This window comes from Alexandromys fortis, unplaced genomic scaffold (genome assembly GCF_014885135.2).
Source record: "Alexandromys fortis isolate MF-2015 unplaced genomic scaffold, M_Fortis_MF-2015_v1.1 scaffold_282, whole genome shotgun sequence".
Classification (NCBI taxonomy): Eukaryota; Metazoa; Chordata; class Mammalia; order Rodentia; family Cricetidae; genus Alexandromys; species Alexandromys fortis.
In genome coordinates, this window is record NW_026068199.1 from 19,170 (window position 1) to 26,849 (window position 7,680).

Sequence of the window (7,680 nt, forward strand, 5' to 3'; positions counted from 1 at the left end):
CATTCAATTCCCTAAACATTTCTGACCATTCAGTGAGATGTATCCCCGGCTACTGGCTTTCTCTATTTACCCCACTCCATCTTGCCCCCGAGCACCCCTTTCCATCTGTGGGGTCCTTAGATCCACCACCACAGCCTGTTTCAGAGCAAAGGGGATCTGAGAGCTAGCTCCAGTGCTGAGGGAACCTATGAGGGGGCAGACAAAGAAATCCCCCCCCCCAAAGAACACAGTCAGCCACAACAAAGATTGGACCAAAGGCCAAGACTCTCCTGGCTGCATTTGAAGGAAGAGATGGGCAGGCACCAATGCAAGAATTCCTGCAACAACCTGAAAAGCAACATCCTGTTTAAGGGTCTCTATCATTTTCATAATGTTATGTTTAAAGTCAATTTCTTCTACTTCTTCTGTATCAGGGTGTTCAAGTCTTCCTTTTGCATGTTCACTGGATTCTGGTGTTATCTGTTTTTAAAAAAATTAATTTTTAAAATATACAATTTTGAACTTACAGAAAAAGTTCTAGAGGGTGGTAGAAACAGTTCTTTGGTTGATAATACTGGCTGCTCTTCCAGACAGCCTAAGTTCAATTCCCAGCATGAGTTTACAACTGCTTGTTAACTCCAGCTCCAGGGATAATCTGGAAGGCTGACACCTCTGGCCTTCAATAGCACCTGCACTGATGTGCATATACTCACATGCACACACACACACACACATATACACACACCTAAAAATAATTTTGAAGTAAATAAGTTTAAAAATACATATTTAACATCAATAATTTGATGTGATTAGATATATATGTTTCTTATGAAATTATCAGTACAACCTATATCATAAACATATCTGATTTCTCTTAGTTTCCTTGTACTGCCTTCACTTCCTGTTGCTACATATTTTGTAATAACATGATGTTGAGAGGCTAGAGAGATGGCTCAGCAGTTAAGAGCACTGACTACTCCTCCAGAGGTCCTCAGTTCAATTCCCAAGAACTGCATGGTGGCTCACAATAATCTCTAGTGGTATCTGATACCCTCTTCTGGCATAAAATTATGTATGCATATAGAGTACATGAATAAATAAATAAATCTTTAAAAAGAAAACAGGTATCAAATAACAAGATGTTGATATCTACTCTCTTAGGAGAATATTCTATGAAATGGGGTCTCACTTAGTTGTTCATGGTGGGTTTGAACTCATGTCCTAAAGAGACTCTTTGACTTCAGTGCCTTGAGTAAAATGGTACTAGGTATACAAGGTATCTACCACCAACTATGATTGCAGTTGTCTAATTACACTAAACCCTTTTGTCAACCATACAATATATTTCTAGAACTTATTTAGTTAATGCAAGGTGAATTTTTACACTGTTGTTAACCACTGAATGAGTCTGACACCATTGCAAGAAAGCTTCTGTATTAAAATACCTTCAAAGTGTTTTTCCTGCACAAAGATAAAATTGTAAAGATTGCCGAGCATGCCCAAAGTCTTTCCTGCCTCTCTTTCATAATATAGTCTGAGAATCCCCAGTGTTCATGTCTGCTATATGTATGATTCATGTCGAGTAAGTTTGCTTAGAGGTGTTTCTCTTTTTGACAGAGATCATCATTTTTTATTGTTTTTATTGAGCTATACATTTTTCTTCACTCCTCTCTTTTCCTCCCCTCTTCCCTTCTACCCTCTCCCATAACTCCATCACCCAATATACTCAGGAGATCTTGTCTTTTTCTCCTTTCTCCTTCCTATGTAAATCCACGCATGTCTCTCTAAGGGTCCTCTTTGTTGTCTAGATTCCCTGGGGTTATGGACTGTAGTTTTTTTATTTTTTGCTTTATGTTTAACAGCCACTTATGAGTGAGTACATATGATATTTGTCTTTCTTTGTCTGGGTTAACTCACTTAATATGGTTTTTTCTAGATCCATCCATTTGCCTGCAAATTTCAAGATGTCATTATATTTTACTGCTGTGTGGTACTCCATTGTGTAAATGTACCACATTTTCTTTATCCAATCTTCAGTTGAGGGGCATCTAGGTTGATTCCAGGTTGACAGAGACCATCTTAATGACACACACTGAGCATGTCTACATGTAGGCTCTCTTCTGTTATTATTGTGCTGCAAGGTGACTATGTCCCAAAGAGCTTATGATGACTGTTGCAGATTTTGAGTCCTATGTTCCATTCCATGATCTTCTTGGGCTGCCCAAAATATATGTACAATCTTCTTTTCTTGTATTCTGACCTTACGTCAAGAAGCTGCACAGTCCTAAAGCTGTTTTTGACATGAGAATGTACAGGCTCCCTGCATAAAATCCTATACCTCCTTTCTTCAAAAACCACTAGCTCTCCTCATTTGCTGTGTACAATAAGCCTATCTTCACTCTTTCATTTTCTGATGATTTGGTTTTGGATTTCCACCTATTTAATGTGACTCAGTTACAAATAGATGGGTCAGATCAAATGTTCTGCTGAAAATCACAGGGCTTTTTGCTCTTAACTCCCAACAGGAGAAGGCATGAAGAAAGGCATTCTGCACTTGGTTGACATTCTGCACTGATGGAAATGGGTCTTGAGGTGAAATACACTCCAGTTTTATCTATTAATAAGTTCATGTGTTGACATCTATTTAGGCAGTTGCCACTGCTTGGTGATTGTAGGTATGAATTTCACAAACATGAACATGCTTGCAATCTTGACATCAGTATGTTTGCATAAGAACCTAGATAGGAAGTACAAAATTTTTTAGACAGCTCCGTTTTGAATTTATTTATTTTACTAATTTTGTTAACATACAAGAGAACAGGTTTCAAAATAATAGTTTTTATGTTTTTATCAGTGTACTTTGTTCATACTCCTCCATTAGGTTATCTTCACTTCCCCTCTTTAGTGTGTGAGTTCCCTTTTTCTGTCTAAATATAACCGTTAAGGTCTCATTTCCTTCTCTGGCTATGGGAGACCCCAAAAAAGCAGAATTCCAAGGCTCACCAGAATCAAAGCAGCCACAGTGATCTGAATGAGATTCTCCACTCTGTGATCCTGGGAACTGTACAAAGAAATCACAACAAAGGAAGGTCATAGGAAACATGAATGCTCATACAGGGCACATGCCTCCCATGGACAAGACTGTACCTTCTGTATTTATCTATTGCCATATCTAAGGCTTCTCCTTGGTCAGGTGTTTCAGTGTCTGACTTGTTCTGTAATGGGCTGAACTGTTCCCAAAAAAAGAAAGAAGCAGAAGAGCATATTTATCCTGATGAGATGCAAAATGTTCCCCTGAGGACTTCTTATGTCTTATTTTCATGACTTAAGATAAACTATCTTTTATTTTCTGTGCATTGGTGCTTTGCCTGCGTGTGTGTCTGTGTGAGGATGTTGGATCCCCTGAAACTGAAGTTACAGACAGTTGGGAAACATCATGTGGGTGTTGGGAATAAAACTGGGTCCTCTGGGAGAGCAACCAGTGTTCTTTTTTATTTATTTATATTGCATATCTGCCACAGTTCCCCTCTCTCCTCTCCTCCTGTTCCCTCCTTTTACCTCCCTTCTACACCCCCATCCACTCCTCCTTCATCTCCAGCCAAAGATAATTAGAGAGACCCTATCTTACAATTTGAAAAAGCATTTTCCCTTTCTTTCTTCCTCTCCCCCCAGCTCGTGTGTGTGTGTGTGTGTTTTCTGTGACTCCACTTAGCCACATCCCATTTTAGTTTCCCTGATAGCAAGACTCATGAAAATGTATGGAGGAAACCTCAAAAATTATTGAGTCAATCACGGAGCTTCCTCACCTGACACCAGGAACTTCAAATGGTTACTGGATTCTAATCCACACATATGGATTGATCTTGTAATTGCCATAGCATTTTGACATCCATTTCTGGCCAAAGGTCACAGAACCCACAGAGAACAGGGCCTGAAACTGTCCAGTGGGTACATGCTGTGCATGTATAGTCCTGGATAGGCTGTGTTCTCCTTCCTCAGTCAAAATAAACCTATCATATCCCAGCGAGGAATCACATTGAATTGTCATCTTCCATCCTGAGGTTTCTTCAGAGCTGGGCAAGACTGAGGTGGTGGGTTTCTGTAGAATCCTACAAGAGAAGAAGGCAGCCAGGTGTGATGGCACAAGCCCTTAATCCCAGCACTCAGGAGGTAGAAGCAGGTGGAACTGTGACTTCAAAGTCAGTCTGGTCTACATAACAAATTCCAAGACATCCAAAGCTGTATAATAGAGAGAAATTGTCTCAAAAAGACAACAAGAATGAGAATAAATAGAAGAGGGAGAGGCAGAAGGAGGAGGAGAAGGAAGGAGGAGGAGGAAGGAGAAGGCAGCCAGAATGTGTAAACTGACAAACTGACTCACAAATTCTTCCACAAGGACTGGGCTGTGAGAAAAAAAATTCCTGAAAGAATACCCTTTCTAGAGGGCAGATCTGGGGACTGGGATCCATGAGTGTCCCCTTAGCTGTCACCACCAGCTCCAGGGGGTCACTGTGCTCTGAACAGCCAGCATGGCTCAGATAGTAACAATGATACCACCCTGCATGATGATCTGATAAAAATAAATAGTGAAATTTACCTTGTTTTTGTGCTCCAATGAAGTCTGTCTGCATAAGGATGATGGGCTTCCTTCTCTTTTCAGATGGTACTCAAGAGCCTCAAAAGTACCCTGACACCAGATGCTCATAGTTGTCCCCCAAGTGATCACAGAATCTGGTTCAGCCCAGATGGTGAACACACAGCATGTCCCGGAAAAGAAGCCAGAAGCTAGTTACTAGGATGCTCATTTCTCAGATCATTGTTTGCAAGCACAGAACTGTCCAGCCTTCCCCAATATCAGCCCACATCTACTGCTCCCCCATCCCCTCTTCCTGGTATGACACATTGTCCCGAGTACAGTGAAGGTATCTGGGACAACTGGGAATACACTCACCAGCCAATACTGCTTTCTTGTAGCCCAGACTCAGCCCTGAAAGAGATTGTCCTGTGAGAAGTTCATCCTGAAAGCTGAGGAGATCCCCTCCTACCAAGAGCCTCCTGTGCCCTAGGATTCCCCTCACATGCCAGATCCGGTCTTGGAGTGGGGTCTCTCCTTGACGTAGGTGACTCCTTCCCCTTTTCGCATCTCACTGAGGCTAAACAAAACCATGAGGGTGAGAGCCATGGTATCTTCTCTCACTAACTACTGTTGTGCAGATAGTCTGATGAACAGACACGCGGGGTGTGGCCTTTGTTGGCCTTGTCTTCTCAGAGACAAAGGCACTAACAGCCCCACAGGAAGAGGAACTGACCACCTCAGGAGGTTGGTCTTCATCTTCTTAGGGCTGGGGCACAGGCAGTGGTGGGAACAAGACTGTGGACACTTTAAATAGAAAGGAGTTCTTTTTCAGGTCCATGGACATATGACTTAATGGTGCACATTTCAATAAGTCAGGAAAAAAAACCCTCAGGTGAGGGAGGCTGAGGGCTGGTCATCCATCTGAGAGGAACACCATAGAGTCTCCCTCCCTCCTTCATCCTGCCATGTGTCTGCACAGCACTGTGTGGTCCTTGCCATGGCCAGAATCCTCCAAACCCTGAAGGTATTTTGAAGAAGATACACATCAGTGTTTCAAGGAAAACACTTCATTCTGGACATGAGCCTGGAGGGATGAAGAGGAATAAGAAAGGAAAAAATAGGTTATCTGGGCTCAGTGTGAGGGCTTCATCAACTGCTCCTTTCTCATTTATTTGCTTTTTCTTATCAAATCACACTTGGTTGTCCCCAGAGTTGTTGGGCTTGCAGTCAGGACCCCAAAACCCCTCGCAATCCAGGTTCGAGCACTTGTTCTCAGTAGAACAAATAGAAGGACAGAAGTGGTAGTGAAAAACAGAGAGGAAATTTGTTCAGTGTGACAACTCTGAAAAAATCTGCTTTGCAGAAGGATGCTTGCCTCCTTCCTGGAGTAAGGCTGTGGTTTTCCTCCTTCTGGCTTCTTCGTTTCTGTAAGACATTATGGCTCCTCTTAACCCTTCTCTATGGACCGGTTCATGTCGTTTCTTCTTCTTCATCCCCACCCTTTTGTTCCTTCCTCAATTTCTCCTCTCTCCTGACAACAAATCCTAGCCTGAAAATGTCTGCATGTCTAGATACTAATGCTCACTAGAAGAAATTCTCCAGTTTCCCCTTGAGACATGGGGAAAACATTTACCAATGGCCTCCATCCCATATTCTTCAAGGTGAAAACATTGTGACACCACCTCTCAGGTTGTTGTGAGGATCATCCAATATAGTGGCATTCTCATTTTTCAGAATAAGACATGGCATCAAGAGTACTTGTGGTAGAAATAACTCATTAGTGCTCCACATCTGCCCCCTACTGCACAGGAACATAAGATGCCATACTGCATCCTGGGTAGAAAGGCAGATGTACAACACAAGCTCCACACTTAGGAAAATTATTAACCAAAGTTTATTTTAGAAATTTTATCAAAGAGAGTGGAGACAAAGTTCAGGAGTAAAGAGCACTGCCTGCTCTTCCAGAGGACCTGAGTTTGATTCCCAGCAACCACATGGTGGCTCACAACCATCTGTTGTGTAGTGTCCCAGCACCAGGAGATCTGACACAATATTACAGCTTCTGTGGCGACATACACTTGTGTGCACACAATACACACACACACGGGGGGGGCATGCATTCACACATATACATAAATAAAAAGTTATTTTTTTAAAGTTTCACCAAGGAAGCAATGTTTAATTGCTGTGACCTCTGAAGCATGGTGCACCTCTACAGTGGTTTCAATGAGAACTACCATAGACCTTTGTATTTGAACACTTGGTCCCCATTTGGTGGCATTATTTGGGGGGGGGAGATTATGGAACTTTAGGACATGGGAGGTTTTCTGGAGAAAGTAGGTCGTTGAAGGTGGGCTTTGATAATTTATAGTTTTGACCCATGTCCAGTTCAATGTCTCTGCTTCTTGGTGGGCATCTTAGTCCCACAACCTGCTGTCATGCTGTCCTCTCAATTATGGATTATCTAACCCTCAGGAACCATAAGAAAAGCAAACCTTAGTCTATAATTTGCTTCTAGTCATAATATTTTATCAGAGCAACAGAAAAGTAATTAATGTGAACCTCCTTCTACTATAAAGATTATGTGTTGTTGATTCTTCATTTTCCTGCTGGACTATAGCTCATAAAGCATAAATTTAATTATTAGCACTTCAAAGTATGTAATTCAACAGCACTGAATAAATTCTCAGTGATACACAGCTACCACCATAATCTAATCTAGCTGTCACCAGCCCAAAAAGAACTCCATGTCCACAAAGCAGACACTGTGCTTGTCCACTGCACAGTTTGTGATTTCCACAACTGTAGAGCTGTTGGTTACAAGTGAATATTGTTTTAATTTGTTTTTCAAACTAGTGTAGAAAGCAATTCCACTTTTGTAAAGATTTATTTTTACTATTTTTAATTATGGGTATGTGGGAGGAGGTGTACACATGAGTAGAACACCCTTGGAAGCCAGAAGAGGACACTAGATCCCCTGAAACTGGAGTTGCAAGTGGTTTTGAGACTGAACCCAGTCCTCTACAAAAGCAGTATGTGTTTTTAAACTCTGAGCCATCCTCTCATACTCTGTTCTTATTTGTCCTCCTCCACATTCCCTTTCCCAATCCCTCTATTCCTATGCT

At 41.7% G+C, this 7,680-nt stretch overlaps 1 long non-coding RNA gene across 1 annotated transcript; it reads right to left on the reverse strand.

Annotated features, from left to right (window-relative positions):
- Nucleotides 1-2,708: 2,708 nt before the first annotated feature.
- LOC126493074 (uncharacterized) lies at nt 2,709-5,233 on the reverse strand. The gene is made up of 3 exons (XR_007589746.1): nt 4,931-5,233; nt 4,577-4,710; nt 2,709-4,088 (listed from the first exon to the last, which is right to left on the reverse strand). It is a non-coding gene; the product is annotated as an uncharacterized lncRNA (long non-coding RNA).
- Between the last annotated feature and the right edge of the window lie 2,447 nt (nt 5,234-7,680).